Raw genomic sequence first — 25,215 nt, 5'->3', positions numbered from 1 at the left:
GAAATACCAAATCATAGAAAAAGCTGAGGAGTAGCTTCAACTCACGCCCTGACCATACTAAAACTAAGACATAACAAAGGAACTAAGGTCAGAACGTGACAGTCCATTGGATTGTTCAGATCATCGTGTCTACAGCTTTCTCGTTGATACTGTGATTTCAAAACCTTTAAAACCATGACCAGAGAGACTGTCAGAGAACACAGAAAAGAGCTGCTGTTTTTGTAAGTGAGTTCATGTTCAAGCTTTTATTCAGCATTGTGAACATGAAATGCAGTTCTCCACTCGTGCTGCAAACAGCACTGCTCCTTAAATGAAAGCGCAGCAAAGGGTATCGATAGGCTGGCGTTATTATTAGCGCTGGGTTTTTTTATATCAAGGAACATTTCACTTTCTCTGTTCATTAGGAGCAACAACATGAATTTGTGCATTATGCAGAAATAATGCGGTGTGACTCGAGTTTCACCATCAGCGCGAAGACTCTGTCCCCTTTTTGGTCAGTCTTAGCATAGGGGGGAGAGCTGAGGGACTGTCAGACAGCGAGGCGGACCCTCTGACGCTCGCCCTTCGCTGAGTCTTCAATTGATGCTCACTTAGCTGTGCCTCACAAGTAACACAACAAATGACGACCTATTACCAGTGTGATCCTATAACTCGAGTTTGTATTCGAAAATCCAGAAAAAAGCCAGATCAGGACCTAACATAAAGACAAGACAGAGTATGCTATTCTGTTCTTCTGAAAAAGACTACATTTTCTTCATATCGTGCTTCATTAGACCCATCTAAAATAATAATGGATTTATTGTGATGGTGTTGGGTACATTACATGGATTCCTTAGACGTTTTAATATGTAGATGTGCCAAAGGTCTGCATCAGTGGCGTCTAGGCTATGTGTGGAAGCCAGGAAATGCTAAACGTGTTTAAGTTAATTAATGATCAATTACCGTGAGACCGACAGTTATTTGCTTGACAATCACTGGCTGACAAAATGTTGTGACCGCCACAGCCCTAATTGGGCCTATAGCCTACTTTTTAATTGGTTACTGTGTCTCTAACCCTATATACCACTTCCTCTCCCCCCTCACACACAGTTTAAAACACTTTGTGAAGGTACATATGACAGCTCTCTTCCCTACAAACCTCTCTATTCTCGTTAAAGACTCCAGCCACAAAAGCCATAGGCTTTTCTCGCTGCAAGCGGTACCGATGCATCAAGTCTGACACCAACAGGCTACTGAACAGCTTCTATCCCCAAGCCACAATACTGCTAAAATAGCCTTTTGCACTCACTACACAATCACGCACACTGACTCTCCAACATACAATAACACACACATACTTTTACACTGATTCTACACACACGCGCTCATACACACACACACACTCACAGACAATAATTTACGCTGATGCTACTCGGTTTATCATATATCCTGATGCCTTAACCCTATACAGTGCATTAGGAAAGTATTCAGACCCCTTGACTTTTTACACATTTTGTTATGTTACAGCCTTATTCTAAAATGTATTACATCGTTTTTTCCCCCTCGTCAATCTACACACAATACCCCATAATGACAAAGAAAAAACAAATGTTTGCAAATGTATTACAAATTTTAAAAACTGAAATATCACATTTACATACATATACAGACCCTTTACTCAGTACTTTGTTGAAGCACCTTTGGTAGCAATTACAGCCTCGAGTCTTCTTGGGTATGATGCTACACGCTTGGCACACCTGTATTTGGGGAGTTTCTCCCATCTTTCTCTGCAGATCCTGTCAAGCTCTGTCAGGTTGGATGGGGAGCGTTGCTGCAAAGCTATTTTCAGGTTTCTCCAGAGATGTTTGATCGGGTTCAAGTCCAGGCTCTGGCTGGACCAATCAAGGTCATTTAGAAACTTGAATGCTTGGCATTCAGGCCAAAGAGTTCAATCCTGGATTCATCAGACCAGTGAAATCTTGTTTCTCATGGTCCGAGTTCTTTAGGTGCTTTTTGGGCAAACTCAAGGAGGGCTGTCATGTGCCTTTTACTGAGGAGTAGCTTCTGTCTGGTCACTCTACCATAAAAGCCTGATTGGTGAACTGCTGCAGAGATGGTTGTCCTTCTGGAAGGTTCTCCCTATTCCACAGAGGAATTCTGTAGCTCTGTCAGAGTGACCATCGGGTTCTTGGTCACCTCCTTGACCAAGGCCCTTCTCCCCCGATTGCTCAGTTTGGCCAGCTTTAGGAAGAGTCTCTGTGGTTTGGTACCCTTCTCCAGATCTGTGCCTCAACACAATCCTGTCTCAGACAATTCCTTCGACCTTATGGCTTGATTTTTGCACTTACATGCACTGTCAACTGTGGGCCCTTATATAGGCAGGTGTGTGCCTTTCCAAATCATGTCCAATCAATAGAATTTACCACAGATTAAATCTAATCAAGTTGTAGAAACATCTCAAGGATGATAAATGGAAACAGTATACACCTGAGCTCAATTTCGAATCTCATAGCAAAGGTTCTGAATACTTATGTAAATAAGGTATTTCTATTTTAAATTTTGTATGGATTTGCTAACATTTCTAAAAACCTGTTTTCGCCTTGTCATTTTGGTGTATAGTTTGTAGATTGATGAAAGAAAAAAGTATTTAATCCATTTTAGAATAAGGCTGTAACGTAACAAAATGTGGAAAAAGTCAAGGGGTCTGAATACTTTTTTGAATACACTTAACATATCTTCCTCTATCACTCCAATATCCCTGCACATTGTACATATGGAATTGGAACTGACCTTGTAAATAGCTTAAGGCTGTCCCCAACCACAACAAAAAATATTGGTTGACCTAGAGTCGTCTTTTCTTTCGACCAATTGATTGGTTGAAATGTTAAAACATGTATTTTTCACTATATAGACACCCCCTATGTGTTTTAATAAAATCAACTCTATGTAGGCTACTGAGCTTGTCTGATGCTTTAAGCACACTGTGATTGAATAATTAAGACACACAAATGACTCGAGGGAGCCAGAGATCAAGATAACCTAACCAGAAAATAAATAAACAGTTCCTGACCCTCTTCCTCCCACTGCTGTTGGCCCTCACATATTATGCTGTTACGCTCCTGTTGATACGCTTCTAATAGGCTACATTAGGGGTCTGTAACCTTTTCTATTTGGAGTGCAAATTTATCTTACAATTTCATTATCATGTGGTTAAATCATAATTCTAAATGTAACTTCTATTGCCATTGCAAATGATGTAAAAATAGCCTACATAAAGCCAACAAATAAAAACATTGCAGCCTGCAGGTAGAAAATACCCTAATAAAAATAAATATCATATAAATCAAAATTGGCTATGCATGCCCTGTCTGCAAGGAACTTGCAACATTGTATAAAATATTCGGGGCCCTCAGAGTTTCCTGCTCCAGTGAGCTCCGGCCAGACATAGCTGTAGGCTATTTGCACAATGGATAAGAAGTAATCAAGTCGACCTATTTTTAATGACGTTTACATTACATTTTTCCCCACTTTTTAAACTGAGTGGTTATCGAAAGGGAGAGCGTTGGAAAGATTTTTAAAATACGCTACGTTTGCGCACAGGCTAGGTACCCTAGGCCTACTTCTATGTATAATCAGGTGCACGTCCTTACTCAACATTGACAGGAGCTCGACAAACGGGAATGAATAAATTGACAACTCCTATATGGACTGACAGAAACAGAAACGTTCTCCTCACAAGTGTAGCCTAGGTTGTGCGGTGAGCAAACAACGTGTCCACTCTGACAAAGGGAATGGTAGAAGACTGTCATAATAATAATATATTGAAACCATTAACAGAAATGACAATAACCAAACAAACTGTCACGCCTTGGTCTTAGTGTTTTGTGTTTTCGTTATATATTTGGTCAGGCCAGGGTGTGACAGGGGTTTATGTTGTTGTAATTCGTATTGGGGTTTGTAGTATTTGGGATCGCGGCTGATTAGGGGTGTTGTATAGGCTTGGCTGCCTGAGGCGGTTCTCAATCAGCAGTCAGGTGATTCTCGTTGCCTCTGATTGGGAACCGTATTTAGGTAGCCTGAGTTTCACTTTGTATTTCGTGGGTGATTGTTCCTGTCTCTGTATTGTGTCACCAGATAGGCTGTATTAGGTTTCACGTTCCGTTTGTTGTTTTTGTATTTATTTAGTTATTTCATGTATCGTCACTTTTTCCATAAAAAACATGAGTAACCACCACGCTGCATTTCGGTCCGACTCTCTTTCAACAAACGAAGAACGCCGTTACAGAATCACCCACCACACACGGACCGAGCGGCGTGGTTACAGGCAGCGACCGCAGGAAAAGCGAAAGGAGGAATGGACATGGGAGGACGTTATGGACAGCAATTGCAGGGAGTATACGACGTGGGAAGAAATCGACAGGTGGGCGGCCGACTCAGAGAGAGTGCAGGAGCCCGCATGGGATTCGCTTGAGCAGTGCGAAGAAGGCTATAGGCGAATGGAGTCGAAAAGGAAAACACGGCGGCGCAGAGCGAAACCCGAAAGTCACCCCAAAAAATGTATTGGGGGGGGGGCTCAGGGAGAGAGTGGCAGAGTCAGGAGTCAGACATGAGCCAACTCTCCCTGTTAATCATGAGGAGCAGCGATATAAGGACTTCTGGTCTTGGGAGATGATATTAGACGGAAGAGGACCCTGGGCTCTGCCTGGTGAATATCGCCGCCCCAAGGAGGAAGCAGAGGCAGCAGGAGATAGGAGCCGGCGATACGAGGGAACACGGTTGGCAAGGAAGCCCGAGAAACAACCCCAAAAAAGTATTGGGGGGGGGCTTACAGGGAGTATGGCTATGCCAAGTAGGAGACCTGCGCAAACTCCCTGTGCTTTCCGGTGGGCTAAAGAGACCGGGCAGGCACCGTGTTATGCTAGTGAGCACACGGTGTCTCCAGTGCGGGTGCATAGCCCAGTACGGTTCATACCAGCCCTTCGTATTGGCTGGGCTAGAGTGGGCATCGAGCCAGGTAAGCTTGGGCAGGCTCGGTGCTCAAGAGCTCCAGTGCGCCTGCACGGTCCGGTCTAACCAGAGCCACCTCCACACACCAGTCCTCCGGTAGCAGCTCCCCGCACCAGGCTTCCTGTGCGTGTCCTCGCTCCAGTATCACCAGTGCCCGCACCACGCATCAGGCCTACAGTGCGCCTCGCCTCTCCTGCTCTGTCGGAGTCTCACGCCTGTTCAGCACAGCCAGAGCCTTCCTTCCCTCCTGCGCTGTCGGAGTCTCCCGCCTGTTCAGCGCAGCCAGCGTTTTCCTCCTCTCCTGCGCTGTCGGAGTCTCCCGCCTGTTCAGCGCTATCAGAGCCTTCCTTCTCTACAGCGCTGCCGGAGCCTCCTGCCTGTTTGAAGCAGCCTGAGCTGCCAGTATGCAAGGAGCTGCCAGTCCGCAAGGAGCTTCCAGTCTGCAAGGAGCTGCCAGTCTGCAGGGAACTGTCAGTCTGCAAGGAGCTGTCAGTCTGCAAGGAGCTGCCAGTCTGTAAGGAGCTGTCAGTCTGCATGAAGCAGCCAGAGCTGTCAGTCTGCAAGGAGCTGCCAGTCTGCAAGGAGCTGCCAGCCTGCAAGGAGCTGCCAGTCTGCAAGGAGCTGCCAGTCTGCAAGGAGCTGCCAGTCTGCAGGGAGCTGTCAGTCTGCAAGGAGCTGCCAGTCTGCAAGGAGCTGCCAGCCTGCAAGGAGCTGCCAGTCTGCAAGGAGCTGCCAGTCTGCAAGGAGCTGCCAGTCTGCAAGGAGCTGTCAGTCTGCAAGGAGCTGCCAGTCTGCAAGGAGCTGCCAGTCTGCAAGGAGCTGCCAGTCTGCAAGGAGCTGTCAGTCTGCAAGGAGCTGTCAGCCTGCATGGAGCAGTCAGAGCTGCCAGTCTGCAGGGAACTGTCAGTCTGCAAGGAGCTGTCAGTCTGCAAGGAGCTGCCAGTCTGCAAGGAGTTGTCAGTCTGCAAGGAGCTGCAAGTCTGCAAGGAGCTGCCAGTCTGCAAGGAGCTGCCAGTCTGCAAGGAGCTGTCAGTCTGCAAGGAGCTGTCAGCCTGCATGGAGCAGTCAGAGCTGCCAGTCTGCAAGGAGCTGTCAGTCTGCAAGGAGCTGTCAGTCTGCAAGGAGCTGTCAGCCTGCATGGAGCAGTCAGAGCTGTCAGTCTGCAAAGAGCTGCCAGTCTGCAAGGAGCTGTCAGCCTGCATGGAGCAGTCAGAGCTGTCAGTCTGCATAGAGCAGCTAGATCCGCCAGTCAACCAGCATCTTCCAGATCTGCTAGTCAACCAGAATCTTCCAGATCTGCTACTCAACCTGAATCTTCCAGATCCGCCAGCCAGCCAGGATCTACCGGAGCCTACTACCTACCTGAGCTTCATCTCAGTACTGGGCTTCCTCTCAGTACTGGGCTTCCTCTCAGTACTGGGCTTCCCCTCAGTTCCGGGCTGCCCCTCAGTTCCGGGCTGCCCCTCAGTCCCGAGCTGCCCCTCAGTCCCGAGCTGCCTCAGTCCCGAGCTGCCCCTCAGTCCCGAGCTGCCCCTCAGTCCCGAGCTGCCCCTCAGTCCCGAGCTGCCCCTCAGTCCCGAGCTGTCCCTCAGTCCTGAGATGCCCCTCAGTCACGAGCTGCTCCTCAGTTCTGTGGGGTTCTGGGTGAGGACTATTAGGCCATGGTCGGCGGCGAGGGTGGATTATCCCAGGACGCGAAGGGGAGGAACTAGGACATTAATGAAGTGGGGTCCACGTCCCGAGCCGGAGCCGCCACCAATGACAGACGCCCACCCGGACCCTCCCTATGGTTTTGAGGTGCGTCCGGGAGTCCGCACCTTGTGGGGGGGGTTCTGTCACGCCTTGGTCTTAGTGTTTTGTGTTTTCGTTATATATTTGGTCAGGCCAGGGTGTGACAGGGGTTTATGTTGTTGTAATTCGTATTGGGGTTTGTAGTATTTGGGATCGCGGCTGATTAGGGGTGTTGTATAGGCTTGGCTGCCTGAGGCGGTTCTCAATCAGCTGTCAGGTGATTCTCGTTGCCTCTGATTGGGAACCGTATTTAGGTAGCCTGAGTTTCACTTTGTATTTCGTGGGTGATTGTTCCTGTCTCTGTATTGTGTCACCAGATAGGCTGTAATAAGTTTCACGTTCCGTTTGTTGTTTTTGTATTTATTTAGTTATTTCATGTATCGTCACTTTTTCCATTAAAAACATGAGTAACCACCGGTCCGACTCTCTTTCAACAAACGAAGAACGCCGTTACACAAACATTGTAGATTAGAAATGATGGGAATGAACTGTAACTGTTCTACTGGTGTGCCATCCCCGCTGCCTCGGCAATGGATTAGTCCACTGAGATAGACGTGAATCCGACCGGTGTCTCATGTGCCATAAAAAAATAAAATAAATATATATATATATACACATATATATTCTATTATATACAGTCGAAGTCAGAAGTTCACATATACTTAGGTTGGAGTCATTAAAACTAGTTTTTCAACCACTCCACAAATTTCTTGTTAACAAACTATAGTTTTGTTAGGACATCTACTTTGTGCATGACACAAGTAATTTTTCCAACAATTGTTTACAGACAGATTATTTAACTTATAATTCACAATTCCAGTGGGTCAGAAGTTCAAGTTGACTGAGCCTTTAAAGAGCTTGGAAAATCCCACAAATGATGTCATGGCTTAGAAGCTTCTGATAGGCTAATTGACATCATTTGAGTCAATTGGAGGTGTACCTGTGGATGTATTTCAAGGCCTACCTTCAAACTCAGTGCCTCTTTGCTTGGCATCAAGGGAAAATCAAAATAAATCAGCCAAGACCTCAGAAAATAAATTGAAGACCTCCACAAGTCTAGTTCATCCTTGGGAGCAATTTCCAAATGCCTGAAGGTACCATGTTTATCTGTACAAACAATAGTACGCAAAGTGCAAATCAATCCTAGAAAAACAGCAAAGGACATTGTGAAGATGCTGGAGGAAACAGGTACAAAAGTATCTATATCCACAGTAAAACGAGTCCTAAATTGACTCAGCCAGAAAGGCCGCTCAGCAAGCAAGAAGCTACTGCTCCAAAACCACCATAAAAAAGACAGACTACGGTTTGCAACTACACATGGGAACAAAGATCGTACTATTTGGAGAAATGTCCTCTGGTCTGATGAAACAAAAATAGAACTGTTTGGCCATAATAACCATCGTTATGTTTGGAGGAAAAAGGGTGGAGGCTTGCAAGCCAAGGTGGAGGTGGAGGCTTGCAAGCCAAAGAACATCATCCCAACCGTGAAGCATGGGGGTGGCAGCATCATGTTGTGGGGGTGCTTTTCTGCAGGAGGGACTGGTGCACTTCACAAAATAGATGGCATCATGAGGTAGGAAAATTATGTGGATATATTGAAGCAACATCTTAAGACATCAGTCAGGATGTCCTGAGCTGCTAGAGTCTCACGTCTGTCCTGAGCTGCTAGAGTCTCCCGTCTGTCCTGAGCTGCTAGAGTCTCCCGTCTGTCCTGAGCTGCTAGAGTCTCCCGTCTGTCCTGAGCTACTAGAGTCTCCCGTCTGTCCTGAGCTGCCAGAGTCTCCCGTCTGTCCTGAGCTGCTAGAGTCTCCCGTCTGTCCTGAGCTGCTAGAGTCTCCCGTCTGTCCTGAGCTGCTAGAGTCTCCCGTCTGTCCTGAGCTGCTAGAGTCTCCCGTCTGTCCTGAGCTGCTAGAGTCTCCCGTCTGTCCTGAGCTGCCAGAGTCTCCCGTCTGTCCTGAGCTGCTAGAGTCTCCCGTCTGTCCTGAGCTGCTAGAGTCTCCCGTCTGTCCTGAGCTGCTAGAGTCTCCCGTCTGTCCTGAGCTGCCAGAGTCTCCCGTCTGTCCTGAGCTGCTAGAGTCTCCCGTCTGTCCTGAGCTGCTAGAGTCTCCCGTCTGTCCTGAGCTGCTAGAGTCTCCCATCTGTCCTGAGCCGTCAGAGCCGCCAGTCTGTCCTGAGCCGTCAGTCAGCCAAGAGGTGCCAGAGCCGTCAGTCAGCCAGGACCTGCCAGAGCCGTCAGTCAGCCAGGACCTGCCAGAGCCGTCAGTCAGCCAGGAGCTGCCAGAGCCGTCAGCCAGACCGGAGCTGCTCCTCAGTCCGGTGCTGCCCCTCAGTCCGGAGCTGCCCCTCAGTCCGGTGCTGCCCCTCAGTCCGGAGCTGCCCCTCAGTCCGGAGCTGCAAGATGCCGCGGCAAGATGCCCACCCAGACCCTCCCCTATAGGTTTAGGTTTTGCGGCCGGACTCCGCACCTTAGGGGGGGTACTGTCACACTCTGACCATTATTTGCGTTGTTTGTTTCTATGTTTTGTTTGGTCAGGGTGTGATATGAGTGGGCATTCTATGTTGCATGTCTAGTTAGTCTGTTTCTATGTGTTTTGGCCTGATATGATTCTCAATCAGTGGCAGGTGTTTCTCGTTGTCTCTGATTGGGAACCATATTTAGGTAGCCTGTTTTGTATTGTGGTTGGTGCGTTATTGTCTATGGGATGTTGCATGTTTGCACTCAGTATTGATAGCGGTCACGTTCATCTTGTTTGTTTGTTTAGTGTACTTTGTGTTTTTTCGTCTATCATTAAAAGGATGTATTCACATCACGCTGCGCTTTGGTCTCCTCACTACGACGATCGTGACAGACCCACTGGGAATGTGATGAAAGAAATAAAAGCTGAAGTAAATCATTTTCTCTACTATTATTCTGACATTTCACATTCTTAAAATAAAGTGGAGATCCTAACTGACCTAAGACAGGGAATTTTTTATTAGGATTAAATGTCAGGAATTGTGTAAAACTGAGTTTAAATGTATTTGGCTAAGGTCTATGTAAACTTCCGACTCCAACTGTTTATATATATATTAGACTGCTCACCTGCTCACAGCCAATAAACCAAACAATCGACCAGTCAACTAAATGGGGTCAGCCCTAATATAGCTTCATACTTTCTTGTGTTCTTATTTGAAATGTTATTGTGTGTTTTAGTTTGACCTAATAATCTTTTTAGTGCTACATTGATATTGATTCCTGCATTGCTGGGTTTGGAGCTTGCAAGAAAGGCAAGCTGTACTTGTGCACGTGGCATTAAAACTTTAAACTTTCTCTCTGTGACAGAGCCCAGCACTGTGTGGGAAACACTCAGATGTCTGTCTGTGTTGTCTGTTGGGTCTCAGCTATATGAGACAAAGGGCAGAGCTTTAATTCTGGTTTCCTCTGCCTCTGTTACGGCCTCACAGCAGAGGATGGAGGCACGCGACCTATCCTGACCCTGGTTACCATGGAACCTATGACAGCCACTCCCACAGAGACCCAGAGTTTGACCTCCCGCCCAGAACACCCTCCTTCAGGAAGTTCTCAAAGGGTGTGTATGCATTAATGTGTGTGTGTGTGTGTGTGTGTGTGAGTGCGTGCATGTTGTGCGTGACGGAATCCTAAAGAAAGAGAGGGAAACCAGATAGAAAGAGAGAAAGAGAAGGATCAGGGAGGGAGGCAGCTCCCTATCTGTTTAGTTGGAGCCTTGTGGTGTAGCTTGTGTTTCCTGAGGAATGGGAGGAAGATTATGACATAAACCCTTTCCCAGCCAGACAGTCAAGACCAGGGCCCATGGAGAGAACATGCTGACTCAGTTCAGAATACCGAACCTCTATGGGCCATTTGAAAAGCAGATACTGCACACTACAGTGTGTTTCAACAAATGTGCATACACACAGAGAGAGAAAGAGAGGATACGGGGGAGGTATGGAGAAAAATATTCTGACTCCGATACATTTCCAATATCCACCCTATTAGCATGCAGCTTCCATTTCAACACTCTGCTCCATTCTAAGATTCTGGGTTGGTGGTGAGATGTGTCAGGAATACATTCGAAAGATACACTTGTATACAAAATATTAGGAACACCTGCTCTTTCCATGACAGACTGACCAGGTGAATCCAGGTGAACGCTATGTTCCCTTATTGATGCCACTTGTTAAATGACTGGAACGAACTACAAAAATCTCTGAAGCTGGAAAACCCTTATCTCCCTCACTAGCTTTAAGCACCAACTGTCAGAGCAGCTCACAGATTACTGCACCTGTACATAGCCCACCTATAATTTAGCCCAAACAACTACCTCTTTCCCTACTGTATTTATTTATTTTATTTATTTATTTTGCTCCTTTGCACCCCATTATTTGTATTTCTACTTTGCACATTCTTCCACTGAGAATCTACCATTCCAGTGTTTTACTTGCTATATTGTATTTACTTTGCCACCTTGGCCTTTTTTTGCCTTTACCTCCCTTATCTCACCTCATTTGCCCACATCGTATATAGACTTGTTTATACTGTATTATTGACTGTATGTTTGTTTTACTCCATGTGTAACTCTGTGTCGTTGTATGTGTCGAACTGCTGTGCTTTATCTTGGCCAGGCCGCAATTGTAAATGAGAACTTGTTCTCAACTTGCCTACCTGGTTAAAGGTGAAATAAATAAATGAAATAAAATCCACTTCAAATCAGTGTAGATGAAGTGGAGGAAACTGGTTAAAGAAGGATGTAAATGTTGAAATGCCTTTGAAGCGGGTATGGTAGTAGGTGCCAGGCGCACCGGTTTGAGTGTGTCGAGAACTGGAACTGCTGGGTTTTTCCCACTCAACACTTTTCTGTGTGTATCAAGAATGGTTCACCATTCAAAGAACATCCAGCCAACTTGACACATCTGTGGGAAGTATTGGCGTCAACGCTCTCGACACCTTGTAGATTCCATACTCTGACGAATTGAGGCTGCTCAGAGGGCAAAAGGGGGGGGGGGGTGCAACTCAATATTAGGAAGGTTTTCTTAATGTTTTGTACACTCAGAGTTGATCACCATCACTGTAATGAACGAGACCGCTAAGGCGTGAGTGTGTCCTTTTAATAAATTAGCCAACTAAGATCCAAACGTCATATATAAACACAGGCTCAGCTCCAGACCTCAGCAGATGGAGAGTCATACACACACAGCTTTGTTTTGGTGACATTTCTGGACATTTTGGAGTGTAGAAATGTTCCACACACACACACACACACGCCGAGTGGTCAGAAAGGACAGCTGTAATGGCTCTCCCTCCAAGAAGATGTTGTATGATTTTTCCACGAGACCCCTTCAATCCATTCTTGCTTATACTGTCCATGCATTGTCTGTCCTTCAATCTCAGAAAGTGTCAGTCATTTGGGTCCCAGGGTGAGGAGACAGCAGGACCTGGCCTGTAGCCCGGGGCGGAGCAGACCAGAGTGGGATCAATGAGATGGTGGGGGTGGGGGTGGAGATGGATCCTCTATACAGGAGGCAGACTGCATGGCCTGTAGCCCAGGGGGGAGCAACCCAGAGTGGGGCTGAGGAGATGGGACGGAAGGGGTGGAGATGGAGGCGGGCCACATTGTTTGGATTGGAGAGGGATGAAGAGGGGGTGGTTAGGGAAAGTGGGACCAAGGCCAGATCCAACCCCCTGGAATCTGTCCCCATAGGGATGTAATCCCATTCAATTCGAGGGGGGTGTCCCAGATTGGAAGAACAAAGGACGCGTGTGTCACGTGAGGAGGGTCAGACAGACACGTTCACACGGCTTGGCAGGCCAGAGACAAAGGGGCTGCTGTCATCACCACATGGCCCCCACCCCTCCCCCCACCAACCCCACACACGGACACCACAACACACAAACTAGGCTGCTGTGTGCCACCATAGTTGCAACCTTTTCTTCTGCTGCCAGCTGATGCCATGCAGGGCTGGTCCAGAGTTGTGACGCTGCAACAATCCGTCACACTTTTACCCGCACCACACCTCCCTCCTCCTCCTCTCCCACCAGAGTGAATCTCATGGCAGCTCTCTCACTCTATTCGATGCACATGCATACCCACAGATGTGAGTGTGTGCATCTGCATGTATCCGTACAGTGGATTTGGATACAGTCAATGTCAATATGAACTCATTCAGGCAGCGAATTAGTCCGCACTTCTCTCTACACTGTATTCAGGTCCACAGTAGGAGGAGTTAGTGTGCTGATCGAAACCATGGCAACGCTTCACATTGGTCAGCATTAGTCCAGGCAGGGTAACTACTATTACTGTAGCCTATCGGTTTTTCCAAACAAATAAAACAATAGGAGAGACAAGTAGTAGTTTGTTGACTGACATTATCACTCATGGTAGATCACTTAGGCTACAGCCCCTCCCACTAAACAAATGTTAGGACCTAAGATTAGCAAAATGTTGCTGTAATGTAGTCAGACCAGCTAGTCTTGTTGTGTAGGATAGACTACTAAACCACTACAGTGCTGCGCTGTAGGGCCTAATATAGGACCTTATATACTGAGTGTATAAAACATTAGGGACACCTTCCTAATATTGAGTTGCACCCCCATTTGCCCTCAGAACAGCCTCAATTCGTCGGGGCATGGACTCTACAAGGTGTTGAGAACATTCCACAGGGATACTGCCCCATGTTGACTAATGCTTCCCACAGTTGTGTCAGGTTGGCTGGATGTCCTTTGGGTGATGGAGCATTCTTGATACACACAGGAATCTGTTGGGCAGGAAAAACCAAACAGTGTTGCAGTTCTTGACACAAACCGGTGCGCCTGGCACCTACTATCCCCGTTCAAAGGCCCTTAAATATTTTGTCTTGCCCATTCACCCTAACGATGCTGGGCCAATTGTGCGCTGCCATATGGGACTCCCAATCATGGCCGTTTGTGATACAGCCTGGAATCAAACCAGGGTCTGTAGTGATGCCTCTAGCACTGAGATGCAGTGCCATAGACCGCTGCGCCACTCGGGAGCCCAAATGTCTCAAGGATTATAAATCCTTCTTTAACCTCTTTCCTCTCCTTCAATTTAGAAACTCAAACAATACTTTAGAACCACTTAAATATACTCAATTTGAAGATTGTGCAGGAATATGGTAAATTGGTTCCTTAATCTATATTTTCAGACTGTTAAGAGTATTCATCTGGTCAATATGTCAGTGTATTATATCTGTTGTTTGTAACAGTGTGTTTATATGTGAACATGTGATTGTATTATATATTGTATTTTAATGTTTAAGGACTTTTGGAAGATATGTCCAAATGGAGACAAAAAAAAAGAGATAAAATAAAATAAATCCCCTTCATCTACACTGATTGAAGTGTATTTAACATCAATAAGGGATCATAGCTTTCACATGGTCATTCTATGTCACGGAAAGAGTAGGTGTTCCTAATGTTTTTCGTACACTCTGTGTACAAGGCTGCACGACAGAAAGCCAACAGAGGATAGGAGAGGCATTATTTATGGAGTGGGAGGTGTGGATATTTTCTGAATTCTAATAAGCAACTTTATTAGTGGCAGTTACCCTACCTGATATGACAGTGCTAACCTCTGCCAGTACTAACCTCTGCCAGTACTAACCTTTGCCAGTACTAACCTCTGCCAGTACTAACCTCTGCCAGTACTAACCTCTGCCAGTACTAACCTCTGCCAGTACTAACCTCTGCCAGTACTAACCTCTGCCAGTACTAACCTCTGCTAGTACTAACCTCTGCCAGTACTAACCTCTGCCAGTACTAACCTTTGCCAGTACTAACCTCTGCCAGTACTAACCTCTGCCAGTACTAACCTCTGCCAGTACTAACCTCTGCCAGTACTAACCTCTGCCAGTACTAACCTCTGCTAGTACTAACCTCTGCCAGTACTAACCTCTGCCAGTACTAACCTCTGCTAGTACTAACCTCTGCCAGTACTAACCTCTGCTAGTACTAACCTCTGCCAGTACTAACCTCTGCCAGTACTAACATCTGCCAGTACTAACCTCTGCTAGTACTAACCTCTGCTAGTACTAACCTCTGCCAGTACAGCTACTGTATAATAAAAGTTAAGCTATAACCAATCATAGAGATGATAAGCGTCACTTCCTCTGCTCTGAGCAGAACAATGGGACAGTTGATCCCAGAATGGAATTAGAGGGTGTCAAAGACTACTTGTAGCAATTTCCACAGAAAATTTGACAAAGACACATTCTTGCCGAAGTACAGTCCAAATGCAAAGTTTGGTAACAGAATGACGGCACAAACAACACAAATCGTCATTCTATAACCACACCTTGCATCTGCACTGTTCTTTAAGTAAATGTGTTTTTGTAAAATTATCTATGGGGAAATTGTTCAAATAAATCCTTGTGGATAGAGTTGTGTGGTTTGGTTAACTTTACAAATCATTGGTTTCGGTTTGGCATACATATTAAAGAAAACATTTTGTTGGAGTCTCAGCATCACTCAAAGTGGAATTGGCCCTGATGCAGGGTCTGGTCTGTTCAACAGACTGAGGAATATGAACTCAACGTTATGCCACGTTAGACCAGGGCCTGCATTTATCAAGAGTATGAGTGATAGGATGTTTATTTATTGTAATATTAGGTCAGATTATTATGTAGATCAACACTCCTACTGAGATGATTGAAAAAAAAGACTTTGATAATAAGGTGACCTGTCTCTTTAAGGATAGGACTGGTGTTGGGAGAACTGATCCTATGTCAGTTGTTACAGGGCTGGGAGTTACAGCAGCTGCAGTTTGAGAGAGAGAAAAGAGAGAGAGTTCTGGGTTGGGGCATCTGGATCCCATATTCCAAAGGTCGCATGGATATAAAGGATAACACCAGCCTCCATAAAGTTTATTACAAATACGTATGGCCATATTGCATAGCCTCACGGGATCAGGCGGCACATGAGGCTGAGACAAGCATAGCCGTCAGACTGCATGTTTTCATTAGTACAGTCAGAACATTAGACAGGTGTGTGGTGACGTGTGAGGATAAATTGACAACCTTTCGTTCTCGTTTCTTCTCTGTAACTTACAAAATACTTCTGACAACTTGGCAAATTGTCTGCAGATTGTTCATAATTAAGCCACGTTTTTACAATTGTTTATTACATGCCTACATGCCCACGTATAACGTGCACGAGCTGGTCACAAATGTGCCATGCCATGTATTCATTCTGCCTACTCAGTTGCAAAAAGTTTGTCGAACGGAAGCTAATAGAACGAAACGGGGAGGGACCTACCTGAATTTGTCAAATAGAAACTCTCGATTTAGTTGCAAAACATTTCCAACTGTTTGGCGGAATGAATACACCCCTGCTCAGTCAAAACTCCAATAGCCCTACTATATATACATTTTCACCATTAGCCCAGCAACCTAGGACACCAGCAGCTGCTTGTTATCACTGTTTGTTGGCTATTTTATGACATGGCCGGATGCATACAACTACGTACAAATTTGACAGCTTTGACATCAAAACAATGCCACAGCAGATAGCTTGCTGGTGCAACCACTGCGTGGTTTATTACACTGTAGCGCCCATCTAACTTGTCACACTGACTATTGTAGCCATAGCATGGCTGAGGTTTGCAACATTGTAACACCACATTAAGGTTGGCCTACACTTTGAATAATTGCTTTTCTATTGCCCACAAACTAGGCCTAGGGGATTTATTATAATTTCTCTCATAACTAGAATTGTATAAAATAGTCGTAGCAATAGCCTACTGTGCTTCATCGGCCACCAAACAGCGTCACTGCTCAAGCAGCAATATAGCGCAGTCGATATTTTACTGCAAGTAGACACGAGCTACGAACTTCACTGCTCACGAAACACACCATGCAATAAAACACACATATGTAATCTGATTTGTAGGCTAATGTATGTGGACATTGATTGTTAATTCCAGGTGGAAAATCCCTTACCTGCTCTAGATCTATGGCCGCCAACGGACTGCTGCCATAATATTCTAATTATTCTGCTTTCAGTCTGCTCAAATAATGATTCCAAAATATATCAAACAATTCCTCGGCAGTGGTATCCGGTGTCTGATATTGTCGATATATCTGTCATTAACCAAATCGAAAGGGCGCCCGCGTCCCTAATTGTTGAATAATACAGACAGCAGCTCTCGCCACCAAAACCCGCTTATTTTGTAAGCGAGTTGCTGAGGTTTTAGGTTTTGATGATCGGCTGCGCATCGCCCTCTCTCATCAGTGTGTGTGGCTGGAGGGGAGCGTGAGAATTACTTGTAGGAACGTGACCTCTGGCGGACAGCTTATGTAAGTAACAGCGCCCTCTTTTCTTGTCTTTACTCATACGTAAATGATCTGCTGCTGAGCAAACCTAGAGATCCCGCTAGCCCAGTTAGAAACCCCCAGAGCTGTGAAAATCTGCAACCAGAAAAACGAACTTTCCTAAATACTATTCCCTATTAAATAAATGTTGCACCCATTATTTTAGAGGGGGCATGAAGTACATGTGGATGGATGGGGGTGGTCCATAGGGGGGCTGATCCCCACTCCTGAAGTTGGAGAATTTTGCATTTTTCAAACACCTGAAACAAACACCTGTTTTATCCTGCAATCTAGAGCCTGCATAGGTTATATCAGCATACCTCTTGAATTGTTCAATTGCCATTTTAATTAATGATGCACATTGGTTCTTTAAGAACTTTTATACTGGTATATAGTTGTATTTTTTTCATCCTGAAGGAACTCTACACTCTCTCCTCCTCCACTGATGAAACTGTATGCACACACTAGAGTATCTAGCTTCCTGCCTAGGATATCTTTGCTTAGTGGTGCACCTTTGAAGGAACCACTTACTAGGGAGAGGGGTCCAGTCAGTGTGCCCCCTCCACAAAATAAGGTTGACAGATAAAACCGGGGCTTAAAAACAAATTTGATCAATTCATTTAAAATCTGAAGGGGAAAAAAAGGACAAATCTGAGGGGGCACTTGACCTTGTGCCCCCTATAGGCATGACACCTCTGAGGGAACATCTCATGTCATTATTACCTTGCACCAGGTAGGCCAATGTCAGTGAAGGCAGTTGCATAAAACTTAGGCCAACCAATGTTGATTATTTTTTCATAATTAAAAAAAGTGATCTGTAGTCTGACAATACCGATAAGAATAATAACGGATAAGGAAGGAGATTGAAAGCAATGTGGCAAAATGCTAGGTCATATTCTATGTGAGCACGTTCATCTTGATGTCATTCTTTCCTTAAAAATGAAATGAGGTAATCAGTTCTAGAAGAAAAAAAAATACAGAGAGACACAGTTCCCTTTCTCATTTCTCTCTCTCTCTCTCTCTCTCTCTCTCTCTCTCTCTCTCTCTCTCTCTCTCTCTCTCTCTCTCTCTCTCTCTCTCTCTCTCTCTCACACACACACACACACACACACACACACACACACACACAGCTGGCAGTGCGTGAGAGTTGTCAGCCAGTGCTGATAAGAAGTGACCACAGTGAAAGCTGGATTTGACATCTGTTTTCAAACAGGAGGAAAGCAGCACCACTATGTGGTCATGTTTGGTAGTAAATGTTCTGCCCTTCCATATGACTCTTTATCACTACGGGTCCTGATGTTGGCGTGGCCTGTGTCTATGTGTGCAGCTGTGGTTTAGCAAGTCTGATGTTGTCTGATTCTGACATCACATCAAATCAGACAATAAAAGCTAGGTTATTATGGATTTAGCAAGAAATATGTTACTCTAAAAAGGGCTTATTTGTTTTCTCCTTGTCAATACATTATGTGGTGTCTTTATTTTTCTAATGAACAATGCATCTATACAACCTAAAAGAACGGTAGAAAAGTCAGCTGAGTACAGCCTGTATGTATGACATCATCATTGGTTTGCCAATTCATCCCAGCATTTACACCTTATGGACCAGTAGGTGGCAGAAGAGGATAGTTCCTCCATCCCCCATGCACAAAGGCAGGGAGCTGTGTCTCCTCTGTGCAGTTAGGTCTCCTGCTGTATCCATGGCGACCTTGGTTGCTGATTGACTCGTGGATAGCAATCACACAGCCTCAAATGCAACAAAAAATGACTTATTGGCTGTACCGTAGGCTACGTATTGTAACATCCTCAGAGAACATTGAAACAATCGAGGAAACAAATTATTGTCGGGGCGATATATAGGTATTGGTTGAAGCTCAATGTTAAATTCAAATCTCCCTACCATCATATCTATGCCAATTAGACACCAATCCAGATGAAAATTCGCAAATCAACTTGATTGGAGGTGCACAACACACGCCTCTCGTCATAAGCCATCAGTCCGTTACCGAGAACCACACACCAGATTTTTAACAGGGTCATTAGCATTAGGGTCATCAGACAATTTGTTTTGCTCAGAACTAGCTCAATAGCTAAGTGTCAGATAAGAACGAGACTACAGCGTCCATAAAGGGACCATTAGACTTGCCACCTTTTGGACTGAATAAGTTTGTCGGGGCCAGTGTATGGAACCAGATAGCTGCCAAAAGGTTGAACGTGCGTATCTTTAGGATCATAAGAAAATACATATGTAAATGAATGTGACATTTATCTGTGAACACACAAACACCATGTTACGATTATGGACTAACATAATTGTGTTGTTGTACATTTTATGACTTTTTCTCCCCAATTGGCCCAAGCCTATACTATGCCATCTACTGGTATAACGGCATTATCAAATGTCGTTTTCAAACAAGCCCTAGACTTTTATTTTGAAAATATTTTGAAAACATACCATACCATCCTGCATCCCACTGCTGGCTTGCTTCTGAAGCTAAGCAGGGTTGGCCCTGGTCAGTCCCTGGATGGGTGACTAGATTCTGCTGGATGACCATCACGGTCACCTAATCATCCCCAGTTTGCAATAGGCTCATTCATCCCCCTCCTATCCCCTGCAACTATTCCCCAGGTTGTTGATGTAAATGAGAATGTGTTCTCAGTCAACTTACCTGGTTAAATAAAAACTAGAGCTGCTTGATTGACTAGATTCTTTTGGTTCATTTTCTTTGCAAATGCCACATTCCTGACAAAAATGTGTATGTATAAAAATATCTGTAACCGAGTAAAGTGAGAATTGATTTTGTAAATATTAATTCATAGTCGTAACATATGTTTACAGATCTAATTTAACGTTTACGTTTCATGTTTCATGCATGGCTTTTCTAACAATCCTAACATTTTACGTATGGGTTTTCTTACAATCCTAATGATAAGTACGTTCAACCTTTTGGCAGCTATCTGGTCCATACCAATGGTGCGCATGCATGGGGGCCAAGCAGGCTTCCCTAAGAAATTGACCAAAAAATCCAACCAAAAACTGTCATATTTTTTAGCTCTCGTCTCTCTGTGTTTCATAACTTTCCTTCAATTCGCAAGAGGCTGAATGCATCTCACAGGATAAAGCATGCGAGCGAGCGAAACAGCGCTCCTCTGTCTTGCTATGTGTAGGCCGTCTATCTGATGCTGCCTGGTCAAAACGAGTAGCATTGAATGCAAAGGAAGCCAGCAAGCATGTGGCCTCCCTTGACAAAATAAGTGTAAACAATTTACCGATCAACTTTGAGCTAAACTGAGCAAGTTCAACTGGGAATGGTTCTGGTGAGAAAAATAAAAGTGTGGCTAGCTAGTTAGCTGGCTAAAATTGGCCCTTTCCTAAATTAGCCATGGATGGAGATAGGGATTTGGATTTGTGGTTTTACTTCATTCTCTGTACTGACCAGTGATTATAACAGTGATTCTGATTCAACCATTAATTCATACATTGTTGTGCCCCTGGCCTGAGAGTAAGGAGGTTCAATATGTAGCTAGACATAGAAGGCTAATGTTAACTAGCTCTACGTTGCCCATGAATTGAAGTTAGGCTAGCGAGCAAGCATTTTAGCCAGAGTATGATCCCCACCACAGTTGCAACATTCTCCATCACAGATTCTTCAATACCATACTTCTCCCGTCTACAAACATTTGACACGCGACCATTTCCTTTTCAATTCCCACTATATAATAGTTTGGACACAAATGCTCTTACCACATACATCACATATCCAAGCTTCAAATATTCAGATAGAGTCTCCCCAAACAACAATAATATTGATAGGCTTTCTTTTTCCTTCCATCTACCATACGGGTCAGGTGACATGTACTGACTACTCCTGGGATTTTCTGCTTAAGGTACTCGTCATCTTTATCCAGTGAGACTCCAGCTATAACTCTTTTGGCAGGCGCCCTGCTCCGAAGATCATTACATGTTAATTCTGACATGGACAATTTTGCCAGTTCCAGTGCATGCTTCTTCATCGACACAATGAACCAAAACAAGGCTGCTTCTAGTCACCTTGATTGAATCTACCTTCCCCACTGTTTTCTTTACAGTTCTCAATATTACAAATGGATTTCCCAAATTAAACTCCTTGTCCAAAAAATTCAGTCCAACAAGAAATACATTATTAGAAATACATTATTACCTTGTCTTCTACTACAACTTTTGTTTGTTTTGTTCCTTTCTTTGATTGAATTATTTTCCATTAAGAATCACACACTTCACTTGCCGCACTTTCAGATTCAAGCACAGTTGCCATTTCATCCCACCCACCAGTTAACGTTTGCTAGGTAACGTTAGCCAATATAAAACTGTAACTTTAGCTAACATGCATGACAAGTTCATGCACCACAACGTTAAATCAAATCAAATTGCATTAGTCATATGCGACGAAACGCTTACTTACAAGCCCTTAACCAACCATGCCGTTAAAAAAAGAAATATAACAAATAATTAAGGAGCAACAATAAAATAACAGTAGCGAGGGGGTTCCGGTACAGAGTCAATGTGCGGGGGCACCGGTTAGTCGAGGTAATTGAGGTAATATTGACCTGTAGGTAGAGATAAAGTGACTATGCATGGATAATGAACAGAGAGTAGGAACAGTGTAAAAATGGGGCGTGGGGTTGGGACAATGCAAATAGTCCGGGTAACCATTTGATTAGCATGGGGGTAGAAGTTGTTAAGAAGCCTTTTTGACCTAGACTTGGCGATCCGGTGCCGCTTGACGTGCTGTAGCATAGAGAACAGTCTATGACTAGGGTGGCTGGAGTCCTTGGCAATTTTTTGGGCCTTCCTCTGACACCGCCTGGTATAGAGGACCTGGATGGAAGGAAGCTTGGTCCCAGTGTTGTACTGGGCCGCACACACTACTCTCTGTAGTGCCTTGCGGTCGGAGGCCGAGCAGTTGGGATACCAGACGGTGATGCAACCAATCAGAATGCTCTTGATGGTGCAGCTGTAGAACTTTTTAAGGATCTGAGGATCCATGCCAATTTTTTTCAGTCTCCTGAGGGGGAATAGGCATTATTGTGCCCTCTTCACGACTGTTGGTGTGTTTGGACCATGATAGTTTGTTGGTGATGTGGACACCAAGAAACTTGAAGCTCTCAACCTGCTCCACTACAGCCCCGTCGTGCTTGGTCATGCAGTCATGGGTGAACAGGGGGTGCAGGAGGGGACTGAGCACACACCCCTGACGGGCCCCTGTGTTGAGGATCAGCGTCGCAGATGTGTTGTTACCTATACTTACCATCTAGCGGCGGCCCGTCAGAAAGTCCAGGATCCTGTTGCAGAGGGAGGTCTTTAGTCCCAGGGTCCTTAGCTTAGTGATTAGCACTATGGTGTTGAACGCTGAGCTGTAGTCAATGAATAGCATTCTCCCGTAGGTGTTCCTTTTGTCCAGGTGGGAAAGGGCAGTGTGGAGTGCAATAGCGATTGCATCATCTGTGAATCTGTTGGGGTGGTATGCAAATTGGAGTGGGTCTAGGGTTTCTGGGATAATGGTGTTGATTTGAGCCATGACCAGCCTTTCAAAGCACTTCATGGCTACAGACGTGAGTGCTACGGGTCGGTAGTCATTTCAGCAGGTTACCTTGGTGTTTTTGGGCACAGGGACTATGGTGGTCTGCTTGAAACATTTTGGTATTACAGAATTGGCTAGGGACAGTTTGAAAATGTCAGTGAAGACACTTGCCAATTGGTCAGTGCATGCTTGGACTACACGTCCTGGTAATCCTTCTGGCCTTGCGGTCTTGTAAATGTTGACCTGTTTAAAGGTCTTACTCACATCGGCTACGGAGAGTGTGATCACACAGTCGTCCTGATACCTCTGATGAGTGTCGGAGCCAGTGTAGTACATTTCAATCTTAGTCCTGTATTGACACTTTGCCTGTTTGATGGTTCATCGGAGGGCATAGCGGGATTTATTATAAGCCTCTGGGTTAGAGGCCCGCTCCTTGAAAGCGGCACCGTTACCCTTTAGCTCAGTGAGGATGTTGCCTGTAATCAATGGCTTCTGGTTGGGGTATGTCAGTGAAGACACTTGTCAATTGGTCAGTGCATGCTTGGACTACACGTCCTGGTAATCCTTCTGGCCCTGCGGCCTTGTAAATGTTGACCTGTTTAAAGGTCACTGTGGGGACGACGTCATCGATGCACTTATTGATGAAGCCAGTGACTGATAGTGGTAGTGTACTCCTCAATGCCATCGGAAGAATCCCGAAACATATTCCAATCTGTGCGAGCAAAACAGTCCTGTAGTTAACATCTGCGTCTTCTGACCACTTCCTTATTGAGCAGGTCACTGGTACTTCCTGCTTTAGTTTTTGCTTGTATGCAGGAATCAGGGGGATAGAGTTACAGTCAGTTTTGCCAAATGGAGGGCGAGGGAGAGCTTTGTACGCATCTCTGTGTGTGGAGTAAAAATAGTCTAGAGTTGTTTTTCCTCTGGTTGCACATTTAACATGCTGGTAGAAATGAGGTAAAACGGATTTAAGTTTCCCTGCATTAAATTCCCCTGCCACTAGGAGCACCACCTCTGGATGAGCATTTTCCTGTTTGCTTATGGCCCTATACAGCTCGTTGACTGCGATCTTAGTGCCAGCATCGGAATGTGGGGCTAAATAGACAGCTATGAAAAATATAGATAAAAAACTCTCTTGGTAAAAAGTGTGGTTTACAGCTTATCATGAGAAACTTGACCTCAGGTAGTCAAAACCTTGAGACTTCCTTAATATTAGATTTTGTGCATCAGCTGTTATTTACAAATAGACACAGACCGCCATCTCTTGTCTTACCAGAGGCAGCTGTTCTATCTTGCCGATGGACCAAAAACACCGCCTGCTGTATGTTATCCATGTCGTTCAGCCACGACTCTGTGAAACATAAGATATTACAGTTTTTAATGTCCTGTTGGTAAGATATCCTTGATTGGAGCTCTTCCATTTTGTTATCCAGTGATTGCACTTATAGGACTGATGGTAGAGGGGGTTTACTCACTCGCCTACGAATTTTCAGAAGGCAGCCCAAACTCCGCCCCATTTTTCTCTGTCTTTTCTTCATGCAAATGTTGGGGAGATAGCAGTATATCCTTCTCAAACACTGCAGTTAGCTATGCTACATTTCCTTATCTAAGAACAACCAACGCAAACCATAGCCGAGAAAACAAATGGCTTTGTTAAGAAACAGTAAGCTAGTTATGAACCGCATATAATCAATGGTTGAACCCCAAACGCACATGTAAACAGAGCCTCAGTTCAGTTGTGCACTGCAAGTGTGCAAATGCATGCTAGCATCAGACAATTTACCAGACTCACTGAAAGCATCGCTGTTTGAAACATGTAGAATACATTCCAGCCGCAGCATATGCTTCCTCTCCTGCCTTGTCATTATAATCCACATTTGTGCTGACTGATTAACACGGTGTCAATTCACTTTTCAGTGAGTTCCCAGAAAATCTTAAATTGCCATCCACAAGTAATAACGAGTCAAATAGTGCATCACATGGTATAACAACATCAGAATCATTGAGAGGGTTTGATTCATCTCAACCGGGTGCCCGTGTAGGCGTTTTGAATTCGATTTGGAACCTGTCTGCCTCCCAGGTGTGAGCCGGGTGCCCTGCTCTGTCCGACGGAAAAGTCGGCTTAAAACTTAGGGTAGTGATGAGTAGAATTCTGGGTTTTCACATGCAAAAGTGATTGCTTTCGATAAAAATGCTTTTTATCTGACTTCCCCCTCCGCTTTTGCCTGATGACATGACGGGCTGGCCAGATTAATCGAACCCCCTCTCTGCTTGCTGAAATTTGTGTGCCATGCTGTGTGCAGTCAAAAGAAAATGGCGTGCTTGCTAACTTGTTAAGCTATGTGATTAAAAATGAGTCTGTTTTCAATAAATCAACCGTTTTAGACTATTGTATTTTAACCAAACAAGATAAATAAACATTCAATCAGTTCTGAGTGAATGAAGAAAATCCTTTTGGAACGAACGCTTTCAGACTGTCCATTTAAATGCTCTGTCGAAATCAACGTTTTAAAGAACAGGGTTCGTAGTGTAATAGTTACAGTTACCACCTGTGGAA

General features: G+C 44.9%; 1 protein-coding gene across 1 annotated transcript in view; it reads right to left on the bottom strand.

The window, feature by feature from the left end:
• Positions 1 to 16,968, bottom strand: part of LOC109893167 (phosphatidylinositol 4-phosphate 3-kinase C2 domain-containing subunit beta) — a 70,133-nt gene extending 53,165 nt beyond the window's left edge. The window contains exon 1 of the mRNA XM_020486251.2: positions 16,729 to 16,968. The gene's annotated coding sequence lies outside the window, so the exon portion shown is untranslated. The remainder of the gene's footprint in view (positions 1 to 16,728) is intronic.
• Between the last annotated feature and the right edge of the window lie 8,247 nt (positions 16,969 to 25,215).

Source organism: Oncorhynchus kisutch, linkage group LG1, assembly GCF_002021735.2.
Source record: "Oncorhynchus kisutch isolate 150728-3 linkage group LG1, Okis_V2, whole genome shotgun sequence".
NCBI lineage: Eukaryota > Metazoa > Chordata > Actinopteri > Salmoniformes > Salmonidae > Oncorhynchus > Oncorhynchus kisutch.
This window is presented reverse-complemented; position numbering and strand designations above follow the sequence as displayed.